The 13576-nt window shown below is 42.5% G+C and overlaps 1 protein-coding gene across 2 annotated transcripts in view; it reads right to left on the bottom strand.

The window, feature by feature from the left end:
• The window catches only part of KLHL8 (kelch like family member 8), a 53536-nt gene extending 42923 nt beyond the window's left edge, over nt 1-10613 (bottom strand). For both annotated transcript variants that reach the window (XM_066279740.1, XM_066279739.1), the window contains exon 1: nt 10441-10613. The gene's annotated coding sequence lies outside the window, so the exon portion shown is untranslated. The remainder of the gene's footprint in view (nt 1-10440) is intronic.
• Nucleotides 10614-13576: the final 2963 nt, after the last annotated feature.

The raw sequence follows: 13576 nt of genomic DNA, 5'->3' as shown, positions 1-13576 counted from the left end.
CCAATGCAAACTATAAGTGAGCAAACCTATATATAATATTTACAAACTTATTTGACCAATGCTGTAACACCTCACTTTATGTAAGTCAATCTATGATGTTCACACCACAACAAAATCGCCTAAGGATGCATTTTTCATATTACAAACATTTTATGATATTTTAAAGTCTCATAACAATCATGTGGTACACTTGTTGATTTTATATAACATACAAGGTAGCATGGTATAGCAGAAATAACAGTTCAGTTAGGTAACAGGAAAATTAGATTTTAATTACTACAGTTAACATTATTGGGAAATAATCTAATCTTTCCAAGTCTAAGTTTCTTCATTTGTAAAAGAACAAAGGTGATCCAGGGAATGGATCAATAATCTTTTCTGTAAAGGGCAAGACAGGAAATACTTCAGTCTTTGTGGGTCATCTAGACCAGGGGTTCCCAAACTGCGGCCCCGAGGCCATTTATCTGGCCCCTGCCGCACTTCCGGAAGGGGCACCTCTTTCATTGGTGGTCACTGGAGTACTGTATGTGGCAGTGCCGTAAAGCGCGGCGTTGCTCACGTACAGTACTACTTCTGGTGTACTGTACTACTCACGTATAGTACTTACTATTTCTTCATAGCTCCGGAAGCGCGTCATATCACTTGTTACAGCTAGCAGTGACAAATATGGAACTGGACATTGACCATCTCATTAGCCAAAAGCAGGCCCATAGTTTCCATTGAAATACTGGTCAGTTTGTTGATTTAAGTTTACTTGTTCTTTATTGTATTTGTTCCTGTTTTGTTTTTTTTACTTTAAAAAAAGATATGTGCAGTGTGCATAGGGATTTGTTCATAGTTTTTTTTATAGTCCGGCCCTCCAATGGTCTGAGGGACAGTGAACTGGCCCCCTGGGTAAAATGTTTGGGGACCCCTATCTAGACTGTCACTACAGTTGACTTGAACAACATGGGTTCTGAAGTACTTCATACTGAAAAGGCAAAACATGGGAGACAAACCACAAAACATGAGGCAGGCGTGTTCCAAAAGGAAAGTTTATTTTAAAATTACTTGGGGCCAAGCGGGCTGGGACCAACAAAAGGGTATCAGCAAAGCGTGTCAGGAAAAGGTGTCAGCAGCAGGCTGAGACCAGCAAAAGGGTGTCAGCCCCTGGCCAAAGAGCTGCAGGAGGGAGCAGATAATAGATACAGGGTACTGCAGGCACTTGGACATACTTAGATTAACATATTGGGGTTGGTTGTCTTGGTTACAGGATGTCTCCTTTTCCCCACCCTCAGGCCCCTCAAGATGGCCTCCTCTCAAGGACATTTCCTTCCCAGGGGCCGGGGAGGAGTTGCTTTAGGGGAAGAGGAAGCTTGGGAGGGAAATGTTTACAGAAGAAATTGCACTAATGAGAGTTGGGTGAGGGCAATTTTTAAAGTTGCCAATTTAACCCTAATACACAGAAGAAAGGATGTTTTTTCAATTGACCTGGATCAGATACATGTAGTTCCAAAACTCCCTGGGTAGGAATCTGCATATGCATCCACAACAATAGTTAAATGCAGAATTTCAGCTTCAGGGAGGTCTGTGCCTCTACCCCTCAGCCCTGTCAACTGTACTCAACTAGATATAACACTGTCATAGGACAGCACCGATAGACATACATAGCCTGACCAGGTAGTGGCTCAGTGGACAGAGCGTCAGACTGGGATGTGGAGGACCCAGGTTCGAGACCCCGAGGTCGCCAGCTTGAGCGTGGGCTCATCTGGTTTGAGCAAAGCTTACCAGCTTGGATCCAAGGTCACTGGCTTGAGCAAGGGGTTACTCGGTCTGCCGAAGGCCCACGGTCAAGGCACATATGAGAAAGCAATCAATGAATAACTAAGGTGTCCCAACGAAAAACTGATGATTGATGCTTCTCATCTCTCTCCCTTCCTGTCTGTTTGTCCCTGTCTATCCCTCTCTCTGATTCTCTGTCTCTGTTAAAAAAAATGTATGCAGTTGGGGTCCAATGAAACTTTACAAAACCAGCAACAAGCTGGGTTTAGCCTATGACACCTTAATCTTAATTTTAGGTAATCACTGTTTACTTCCATGTCTAACCTATGAGAGTGCTTTTTCTATTTAAAATAACTTGATACTTGAAAACCTCATTTACCAGTAAAACTCTTTCACAATAAAATGGCTAAAATGATAAAAAATAGTAATAATAAAGTAAAAATAAATAAAATTACTTAAGCCATTGTCTTGCTTTTTTAGAGATGTCTGTTGACCATGTCTAATACAAAGCACATAAATTAAAGGTTAACAGAAGATTTAAGAGCCAGATAGTTTGGGAATTCCCTATCAGCTGAGTATCCTTGTACAAGTCACTAAAAAAAAATTGAATCTCAGCATTCCTGTAAGGTTGTTGTGAAGGTTAAATGAGATAACCTTCACAAAAATTAGGGGATCAGGGAATGTGCAGATACTCCAGTACTTTCATTCAGCCTTTTGTATAGTGCATTTTCACCAATGAAATAAAAGTTGGTTTTGCATCTCATTTGAATAATCGGCTAACTTTCTTTGACTTCTTGTTTGTTTTTCTGATGTTCTTAAAAATAATCAAATGCTTCTTTTTTTATCACTTAATACTCATTCTGAAATATCCCCTAATTTTTGTGACCATTATATATGAAGTACTTAGCCCTATATCTTGTACAAAGTAAGCATTCAATAAGTGGACATTAATATACTTTTATAAATTATGAAATCCTTAGTTATTGACCAGAAACACAATCCTCCAGTCAACACTTTTTCCAGCAAAGAAATAATATGTGCTTTATAATGACATATATTCTTTTTTTTTTTTTTTTCTTCTGAAGCTGGAAACGGGGAGAGACAGTCAGACAGACTCCCGCATGCGCCCGAACGGGATCCACCCAGCACGCCCACCAGGGGGCGACGCTCTGTCCCTCCGGGGCGTTGCTCTGTTGCGACCAGAGCCACTCTAGCGCCTGGGGCAGAGGCCAAGGAGCCATCCCCAGCGCCCGGGGCCATCTTTGCTCCAATGGAGCCTCGCTGCTGCGGGAGGGGAAGAGAGAGACAGACAGGAAGGAGAGGGGGAGGGGTGGGGAAGCAGATGAGCGCTTCTCCTGTGTGCCCTGGCCGGGAATCGAACCCAGGACTTCTGCACGCCAGGCCGACGCTCTACCACTGAGCCAACTGGCCAGGGCCATGACATACATTCTGATGCATTTTTTTACTACAGCAGAAGTTGAGGACTGGCTATATATTACCCTAAGTCTTCCTAGTCTTTTTTTTTTTTTTAATGAAGTTAGTCAAGCATTAGTTGAGTGCTTTCTACCAATTTATCAGCTATATGTCCTTGGTTAAGTTATATAACCTTTCATTATTCTCAGTTTCTTCATCTATAATAATGAAGCAAAGCACAGTACAAACTTCACAGAATTGTTATAAGAATTAAAGGAGTTAATAAATATTCTCGCAGATAAACTATAGAAATAATTGCTATTATTTCAGTTAGATACTTCACACTTATTCATTTAAATCCCAGGACAACCCAAAGATATATTATTCCCATATTTACATATGGAAATATGGATAATAAGTCTCAGACAAGTTAAGAAACCTACCCAAGGTCACACAGCTATTAAATGGCAATGCCCAGGACTCAATACAGGCTTGCCTGACTACAAAGCAAAAACTCAACACTAGGCCAAAGATGGCATTAACTATATCTTTGTATGGGCAGTGCAACTGTATCTTTGTACAGTATGTATAAATTATTTTACTAGAACTAAAATACAGGTATTAATAATACTCTGCCCATACAAAAAAAAAAGTTCTTGAATTTTTAAAAGCTCCAAGAGTAAGAAAACACACATAAAGTCACTGATCTTCTTAAAATAATAGTCTTCTCACAGGTAAACATTTTGCTAAAATGATTAATCTGTTTTCCATATCCAATTAATTTACCTCAAACTTTCATTATCAAAGAAAAAAGCAATCCTATGAATTAAAATAACTAAAAATGCAGCACACTGACTTATCTTTCATACATAAAGCACTATGCAAATGCTGGCATTCATCTATAATTAATCTTTGAGATCTATATAGACCTCTCAGACTTTTTTTTTTAAGATTTTTTTATTTTTATTTAATTTTATTTATTCATTTTAGAAAGGAGAGAGAAAGGGGGAGAGAGAGAAAGAGAGGGAGAGAGAGGAGAGAGAGACACAGAGAGAAGGTGGGGAGGAGCTGGAAGCATCAATTCCCATATGTGCCTTGACCAGGCAAGCCCAGGGTTTCGAACCGGCGACTTCAGCATTTCCAGGTCAACGCTTTATTCACTGCACCACCACAGGTCAGGCTCAGACTATTTTTATAAAGAACAAATCTAGAGAGGCAAAAACAGTTCTATTACTTTCTTCTTTAAATCCCCAAGTATTGAGTAGAACCCTGGACTCTGAAAAGCATTTAGATTTCAAATGAAAAAAACTGACCAACATCAAAGAGAAAAAGAAAAAAAAGATCCTAAGAGAAAGACATAAAGACATCACTCTGATGGACATATTCATTCATAAGTTTGTATAACATCACTTGATCCACTCTCATACTCTTCAGACCTTGTGACTCCCACTGCTAATTGAGCCAGAAACAGAAGCTGGCTTCACATTACCAAGCCTATAGTTCAACAATCAATTAATTACAAGGAAAACTGGGCAGTTTGATATAGCTTACTTCAAACTCTTATTACAAGAATGAACTCAAAGTTAGAATTCTAACCTAATTCTGAAATTCCCAAAATGCAAGTAAAGTTAATTTTAGATCTTACAAATTCAAATTATAATCTAATTTACATAAAATGATGATAAATTCTATATTCTTTACTAACCAGCAATACTGAAAGTCAAAATGATCAGTTAGGATTTAATATAACTTTCCACTTTGTACTATATAAGAAGAAATATTATACAATACATATACTATGTAAATATCTATTTTGGAAGATAAAATACTTAATTTTCTTTAGCATTTGGTTTTTGTTAACAAAAGAAAAAATGTCTAACTTTTAGAATGAACAAATTATCTTTTAGCATTTCAAAATAATACTCTACCATGCTAGACTGTATTAAGGTGCCATTCTTTGCCGTGCATTCAACTGCACATCCCGGCTGGAGAGGGGAGGAGGGACAGTAACTGCCTAACGATAATAATCAATTAGTAGGGTCATCTCCAGGTCTAGGAAGCAGCACTATTATTCATGTGAATACATTATATCATGAATATCAACCTCTAGTTGTGGTAGAAAACAGGCACTCCTGGTGCTTCTAAAGTTACCCACTCATTTTCTTTTCTCAAAAAACAAATGTTAAAAGTAATACACAAAGCCCTGGCCGGTTGGCTCAGTGGTAGAGCATAGGCCTGGCATGCAGGAGTCCCAGGTTCGATTCCCAGCCAGGGCACATAGGAGAAGCGCCCATCTGCTTCTCCACCCCTCCCCCTCTCCTTCCTCTCTCTTCCCCTCCCGCAGCCGAGGCTCCACTGGAGCAAAGATGACCCGGGTGCCGAGGATGGCTCTGTGGCCTCTGCCTCAGGCGCTGGAATGGCTCTGGATGCAACAGAGCGACGCCCCAGAGGGGCAGAACATTGCCCCCTGGTGGGCATGCCGGGTGGATCCTGGTCGGGCGCATGTGGGAGTCTGACTGCCTCCTTGTTTCCAGCTTCGGAAAAATGAAAAAATAAAATAAAATAAAATAATACACAAAATATATATACATATAAAAAAACCTGCCTAGATATCTGAAGCTAATGGTTGCTAGAACCTTTGGTGAGGGGAGGATGGCTATGAACCCCTTTTAAACATTTGAAAGCTGTGGGTCTTCTCCCCAGAAAAGTACTGTACAGATATTCAGAGTTCACACTCTTGGAAGACCACTAATGGGCACACCCATAGGTCAGGTTAAGAATATGCCAGATGCCATTAATAATGCTGCACAGCAATGTTTTGTCATTCAATGTGGTGGTGCTACTAAAAAGTGCATTTATAGTTCATCATCTTGTAAGAGAAAATGAGTCATTTTTTAACTTACTAATTACTCTATGGGTTCAAGATACCAAGTATATTGGTTGAAGTTTCCTTTCTAATTGCATTAAAGCATTAATAGAACTTGCGCAAGATATAGTGAAATACAGTTCCACCCACCCCTACACATTGTTCTTATCCATTCCATTCTACAACTAGAACTATTATAAGCAAGTTACTTCCTTTCATCCACAACTTGGAAAAGATATGACGCTGTACTGTGTTCTGAAGAAAGGGCATAGACTATGTTAAAGCCCTGACCACGCAGACAGTGGCAGAATTATCCTCCACTGTGGTTAATGGGGACATGGGACACCAACCCAAAAGACTAGAAAAACTGTGGCTCAACCAGCTCTGAAGACTGGAGGTGGGTGGGTGGGTGGGCGAGTGGGTATGTGTGTTTTGTGTGTATAGGGCTGATTATGGTCACTGCTATTGTTAGGAGTAAAAAGCTTTCATAGATAATTAACTTCCAACTGTTAGAGAGTTTTATCTAGAAAGATCGCTGGGAGAGACAACCTTGCCATTTCACTAAAGGTATGAATTTCTTCTTTGTAACGTTCAATTAGAACAGAGGTCAGCAAAGCTTTTCTTAAAAGAGCCAGACAGCATGATCTGTGGTGGTGCAGGGGATAAAGCGTGCACCTGGAATGCTGAGGTTGCTCGTTGGGAACCCCAAACTTGCCCAGTCAAGGCACATACAAGAAGCAGCTATGATTTGAGACTTCCCACTCCTCCCCCACACCTCTCTCTCTCTCTCTCTCCTCACTCTATAACTAATAAATAAAATCTTAAAAAAAAAAAAAAAAAAAAAAAAAGAACCAGGCAAATAGGTATCTTAGGTGTGCAGGATAGGTGTCTGCTGCAGTGACCTAATTCTAGCTAGCATTTATGCAAATCTCCATAAACAATATGTAAATAAATGAGTTTAACTGTGTCCCAGTAAATTTTTATTTATGGACACAGGAAAAAGACCCCCAAAAACCAACAAGACAAAGTAAAAATTTGCCCAAGGTTCCTTTGACCCTCTTCCATAGTTTTATCTCTGACTCACAAGAATTCTGTATGCATAACCAGACAATGAACTCTCTTGTACAGCCACCCCTTAAAAAAAGTTTGAAAGTATTTATGTAAGCCATATTCATCAGAAAATAAACTATAGAAAAAAAAGCATATAACTAATGATATCAATGAATAGTAAAGTGCTTATTATAGTTTATAATATAATTTCACATATAGTAAAAATTTTACACCGCCCCCCCCTTTTACAGCTAAAAAATAGAGGTTCAGAAAATAACTTGCCATGGTCACACAGCCAACACACTGAATAGTGTAATTCCAACCCAGAATTGTCTAGTTCCAGAACTAAGTTCAGTACATTACGAATTATATTGCAATGCTTCCGCTAAATTCCCTCAGAGAAAGCAATTTTTTAAAAAAAGCTTAATGGATCACATTCTACTGTAGCTTTATCTTGAAATCAGTAAAGGAAAATTGATATAATTAAAATGTACATTTTCTTCTTGCTTCATTCCTTAATTTAAAACCTATTTTTCAGAACAGTGAAAAAATGGTTATGCTAATGAGTTTTAGGACTGAAAATATGATACTTTGTTATTCAGTGAAATATTTCTCCCTCACCTCTTTGGTTTTTAATATATAAAAACAAGTAATTGTTGCTAATTCAAATATAAAAATCCAAAGTTTTAAACATCCAATTTTTTTAAAAAACAGGAAAGCTATTTGAAATTAATTTTTAAGATGTTTAGGATATTCCTTAGTCTTCTAAAAAATGACAAAACGCATTTCAGTTCTATACAGCTCTTTAAAGTTCTTGAATTTTTTTTTAAGGAGTCATTTATCTAAACCATAGAATGTACAACACCAAGAGTGAACCATATTGTCAACTCTGGGCAATGTATTAATGTAGGCTCATCAGTTGTAATAGATTTATCATTCCAGTGTGGGGATTCTGACAGTTGGGGAGACAGTGCATCTGTGGGGCAGGCCAGAGGATATATGAAATCTCTGTACTTTCCAACTCAATTTTACTATGCACCTAATAGTGTGCTAAATATACACAAACTCTATTTTGAAAAGGGGGCAGGCATGTCAAATTTTATCCAGTTCACTTTCTTCTTAACAGTGAGAAAATACTGTTTTGTTTTTTCATTACACTAACTCACTGTGAATTAAGTTTCCTGCCAGTATACAGAATGTGCAATTACTACTGACTATAAATTATTACAGAATATAAAAGACAATAACAACAGTCTTATTAAATGCTAATAGAATTAGTATCATTAAATGTTAATATGATGAAGGCAAATGCAATAGTTGAGGTATAGTATCCTGAAATTTCTCTTATATTAATACTTGGTATCTTAAAAGCAATCTATAAAATGCATAAAAGTTTGAAGTGGGTCATGGGATTACTGAACTAACAGGGGTGGCAGTAGGAAGAAGAGAAGCAACAGCTAATGAAAAATGCCACTGCCAGGCAGAGGTCCTCTGCTCACCCAAGTCTAACCCCTGGCAGACAGGAGGGAGATGGGAGAGGAGGATTTCCTCATAGAGAGACAACGCAGGACACCAAGAGCAGGACAATTATCAACCTATATACGAGAGAAAAAAAAAAAAAAAGCAACACCACAAAAGGTGTGACCAGCAGATAAAATACTTCTCAACCCAAGTTCTCTCAAAAACCTTTTCCCAAAGAATCCTTCCAAAGTGGTAACATCAGTGAAGGGAACCAAAACTTTGCCTCCCTGAAGCTGCCTTCTGGGGATGCTGATTTTTTTTAAATTTTATTTATTGATTTTACAGAGAGAGGAGAGGAGAGAACAAGAAGTATCAAGTCATAGTTGCTTCACTTTAGTTGTTCATTGATTGCTTGTTGTATGTGCCTAGACCGGGCAAGCCCAGGGTTTTGAACCGGCAACCTCAGCATTCCAAGTCAATGCTTTATCCACCGCGGCACCACAGGTCAGGCTGGGGATGCTGATTTTAAGCTGTTTATTAAGAAACAAGACACAGAGAGGACCTTTGTACCTCCCCCCTTTCCTGCCCAGGATATTCAGACAGAGAAATCTGGGCTAGATATAGATACCTTCTAGGTTCCATAATTTGAGTTGCCTAGAAAGGATTTTCCTGCCTTGTATTGTTTTGCTTTTACCAGTAAATCGCCCATTTCCCACCCCTCACCACTTTTATCCCTTTGTTCCAAACGTCTTGTATACCAAATGTTTCCCCACTGTCTGGAATATTCATACTTATGTGAATTCCCCATGCACATATATTAAAAACTTTATTTTTTATCTTGTTAAATCTGTCTCTCTTAATTCGATGAGCAGCCTAGCCAGAAGATTTTAGAAGGAGGAAGAAAAATTTTATATTTTTAATCCCCACATTAGCATAAGGGAAAGGGCCAGACCCGGTTGTGCTAATAAAACATTCTAAAAGAAGTAATAGGAGAAGTTCAATTCTCTATGAAAAGTCATCTGATTAAACACTGCCAAGTGGGAAAAATACATAAAAAGCTTTTCAAACTCAGGGGTCTGGGAGTGTGCAAATCCAGTAATGGATGAGCCCGAGGCTACAATACTCCCAACTATCCAGACAAGTCACCTTCCCTGAAGAAACCAGCAAGCAAGCGAACTAAGCCCAGGAGGGAGTGGAAAGAGGAAAGAGATGGCTGGCAACTCCATCGAGCGGCTGCGTGTGCAGAAAAAGAAGCTGCAGTTTCTGGTGTCACACCAGGAGGGACTCTTCCACGTAGTCTCCACCACCGCGGAGGTACACCTGTTGCGGGCTGAGTCCCGCATACCAGCAATTCTGACCCGCAGGGGGCACAGCGAGGGGCAAGGCCCGGAGGGCTCTAACTGCCCCCTCCCCTCCGGACCCGCTAGTCCCAGGCAGCAACGTGCCCCAAGAACGAGTCCCGGCCAGGCGTCTCTGCCGAGTCGGAGGCAGGGCCCGAGAAGCCCACCCGCCCGTCCGCACCCGCAGTTCGGGGGCACCCAGAGCCCTCCGGACCCGCTCACTCCCTGCACTGCGCGAAGCACCTGCCCGACCCTCTCTGTTCTCCCAACGACGACAGGAACGCGCCAGACGGGGGCGGCGGGCGGCACGGACAGAACCGGAGACTGGGGTCCCCTTGGGGAACACGACCCCGCTCCTCTCGTCAAAGGAAGCGACAGAAACCGTTCAGCACTTTAAAGGGCCCAAACCCTCCCGGCCGTGCAGTTTTGGATCGCAGGGCTGGAGTTTCCCGGCACCCGATGCTCGAGCCGGCTGGGGTGCGAAGGTCGGCGTGAGCGCGGGGCGCCGCGCAAGGCAGCGGGGAGTGAAGGGGGCCAGCGGCCAGGTACCTCTGTCCTCGGCTCGTCCCCGGCTCGCTCCCTCTGGCCTCGCCAAGACTGCAGCCGCGCTACCAGGTTCCCGCAGTTGCTAGGCTCTAGCCAGTGTGAGCGCCGGCGGACGCGCGCCCCCTGCGCGGCCCCGCGGAGCCCCAGCGCGAGCCTGGCAACAGCCCTCGGGCTCAGCCCCCAAGAGCGGCGCCTCGGGGGCGGGGCGAGAAGCGCGCCCCAGGGCGCACGGCACTCTGGGAAGTGTGGTTTCTGGGCACCTTTCCCAGGTGCCCGCCCCCGCGTTGTAGCCGCCCCTGCTTCTCATCCCGTTCCTATCCCCCTTCTCTCTCTCTCTTTCCCTCTCTCAGCCAGTGGCTAGATTGGTTTGAGAATTGACCCCAGGCGCTGAGGATAGCTTGGTCGGGTCTGAGTGCTGGCCTTCCGTGCTGAGGATAACTCAGTGGATTGCGCATTGGCTCCAGATGGGGGTTGCTGGGTGAATCTTGGTCAGGGAGCGTGCAGGAATCTGTCTCTAGCTCCCCTCCTTTCACTTAAAAAAATTAAAAAAATAATAATTAAAAAGTTATTTATCTTACAAAACAAGCTATACCTTTGTGTAGTTCAAGACATGCTACCCCAAAATATGGCAGTTTGACATATTGAATATCTTAAGCTGAAGGAATTTGATGACAGAAAGAGGGAATGTCACTCTCTTCTCCTCACCCCATTCCCCCAACTTCCCCTGAAACGGGTCATAAAACTCCTGTGTAAAAGGTACTCTCTCTGTACCAGTACAAAAGAAGACATTCTGAATATCACCAGAGAGGGAAATCAGGGCTGAGAAGGGTGTAGAAATAAACCTTGAAGCTAACCCTTGTCTTCCTAGCTACTTATTCACTATTTACTAACCTTAGCTCAAACGCCTTGTTTTCTTTGTCAAAAAGTTTGAGCTTCCTGCGCTGGTCACGTCAGGTCTTCATTCTTTTGTGAAGGCTCCCAAGTACATATAAAAGTTGAATAAAGCCCTGGCCGGTTGGCTAAGCGGTAGAGCATCCGTCTGGCGTGTGGGAGTCCCGGGTTTGATTTCTGGCCAGGGCACACAGGAGAAGCTCCCATCTGCTTCTCCACCCCTCCCCCTCTCCTTCCTCTCTGTCTCTCTCTTCCCCTCCCACAGCCAAGGCTCCATTGGAGCAAAGTTGGCCTCTGCCTCAGGCGCTAGAATGGCTCTGGTTGCAACAGAGCGATGCCCCAGATGGGCAGAGCATTGCTCCTTGGTGGGCATGCCCGGTGGATCCTGGTTGGGCGCATGCAGGAGTCTGTCTGACTGCCTCCCTGTTTCCAACTTCAGAAAAATTCAAAAAAAAAAAAAAAAAAAGTTGAATAAAATTTGTATGCTTTTATGCTGTTAATCTGTCTTTGTCAGTTTAATTTTCAGACCCAGAAAGGAACCTTAGAAGGGTCAACTAAAACTTTTCTCTCCTACGTCGGCCTAGCGTGCGGAGGACCCGGGTTCAATTCCCGGCCAGGGCACACAGGAGAAGCGCTCATTTGCTTCTCCACCCCTCCGCCGCACTTTCCTCTCTGTCTCTCTCTTCCCCTCCCTCAGCCAAGGCTCCATTGGAGCAAAGATGGCCCGGGTGCTGGGGATGGCTCTGTGGCCTCTGCCTCAGGCGCTAGAGTGGCTCTGGTCGCAACATGGCGACGCCCAGGATGGGCAGAGCATCGCCCCCTGGTGGGCAGAGCATCGCCCCATGGTGGGCGTGCCGGGTGGATTCCGGTCGGGCGCATGCGGGAGTCTGTCTGACTGTCTCTCCCTGTTTACAGCTTCAGAAAAATGAAAAAAAACCAAAAAAAACCACTTTTCTCTCCTACAACCAGAGGCGGATTTAACGGCAGGCACACCAGGTGCGCGCCCTGGGCCTGACTTCTGAAGGACTTCGCAAAATCCTGACTTGACAGTTTTTTCTAATGTAAGGGGCCCAATATTTTCTTCTGTGTCCAGGGCCTCAACTGCCCTTAATCCGCCTCTGCCTACAACCTCAACTGAAAGAAAAGAACACGTCCTAAATCTGACAGAGTATCTTCTTAGCTTTTATTCATTGCTCTCCAGCTCCATTTGAGAATAAACAGGACAGGCCCTTAATAAGTAAGGATCTTACATTAGAAACTCTTTCCCTTCCCTAACGTTCCATAAATTAAAACCGGAAAGGATCTGATCTCTGTTGGCTCTGTCTGTTGTGCAGAAGTCTGTCTCACTGTCTCCCTTTCTCTCATTTAATTGCACTGTTTTAATCTCAATTGAAATTTGCATTTTAAGTCTTGATCTCTAATTTTGAAATAAAATGCCTTATAATCTCCAAAAGAATTTTGGGTGTGGCCGGCAGAGGGATTTGGAAAGACGAAAGAAGAGGATAATTTTATCTCCGTTTAAAGTGGAGGCAAAGCTTGCAACTGGAGGGCAGTCGTCTGGAGAGCCAGCTGCCTGTCTGTGAAAACTGCAAAGAGCCTCAACACCAGCAACAAGATCAACCCTCCATGTCCAGGTGGCTGTACCTGGCCTGCAGTTCATCTTTCTTTCCATGCCTGGACTCCTTCTCCACAGCCCCCTTTCAGTGCTCAGCTTCCCTTAACAACAGTCACTTCCTGCCTTCTGCCCCACTACAAACTTATTTTCTGGCCTTGGCCCAGTGGCCCAGCCTATGCTATTTTAGTTAGTTTATGACACTTCTTTCATCCATTACCGTTGCTAGCAATCTGACATGTCTACACCTTTGCTGACCTTTTTTTACTGTCACTTCTGAAATATTTGAATTTCCCTAATTTCTCGCTGGGCCTTTGTAGTTGCTATGCCTTCTCCCTCTTTGCGTGGCTAACTCCTACTCAGCAAACAGTATTAATTTAGATGCTGTTTTTATTAGGAAGTCTTTTCTGGTCAACAGTACCACTCTAATCTGGGTTAGTGCCTCCTATATATGCTTATACTGCAACCAATGTTTGCCCCTAAAGTAGCACTTATATGTAAGCATTTTAATAAGTTATCTACTTTTTCATTTGTCTGAGAGCTTCTTAAACAGAAAGTAGGAGCACAGTACTTGATATACAATAGCTGTTTAATAAATACGTGGGCAATAAATGAATGCATATTAACTTTACGCAA

This window comes from Saccopteryx bilineata, chromosome 5 (genome assembly GCF_036850765.1).
Source record: "Saccopteryx bilineata isolate mSacBil1 chromosome 5, mSacBil1_pri_phased_curated, whole genome shotgun sequence".
Classification (NCBI taxonomy): domain Eukaryota; kingdom Metazoa; phylum Chordata; class Mammalia; order Chiroptera; family Emballonuridae; genus Saccopteryx; species Saccopteryx bilineata.
The sequence above is the reverse complement of the archived record's forward strand: the minus strand, read 5'-3'. Positions and strand labels throughout refer to the sequence as shown.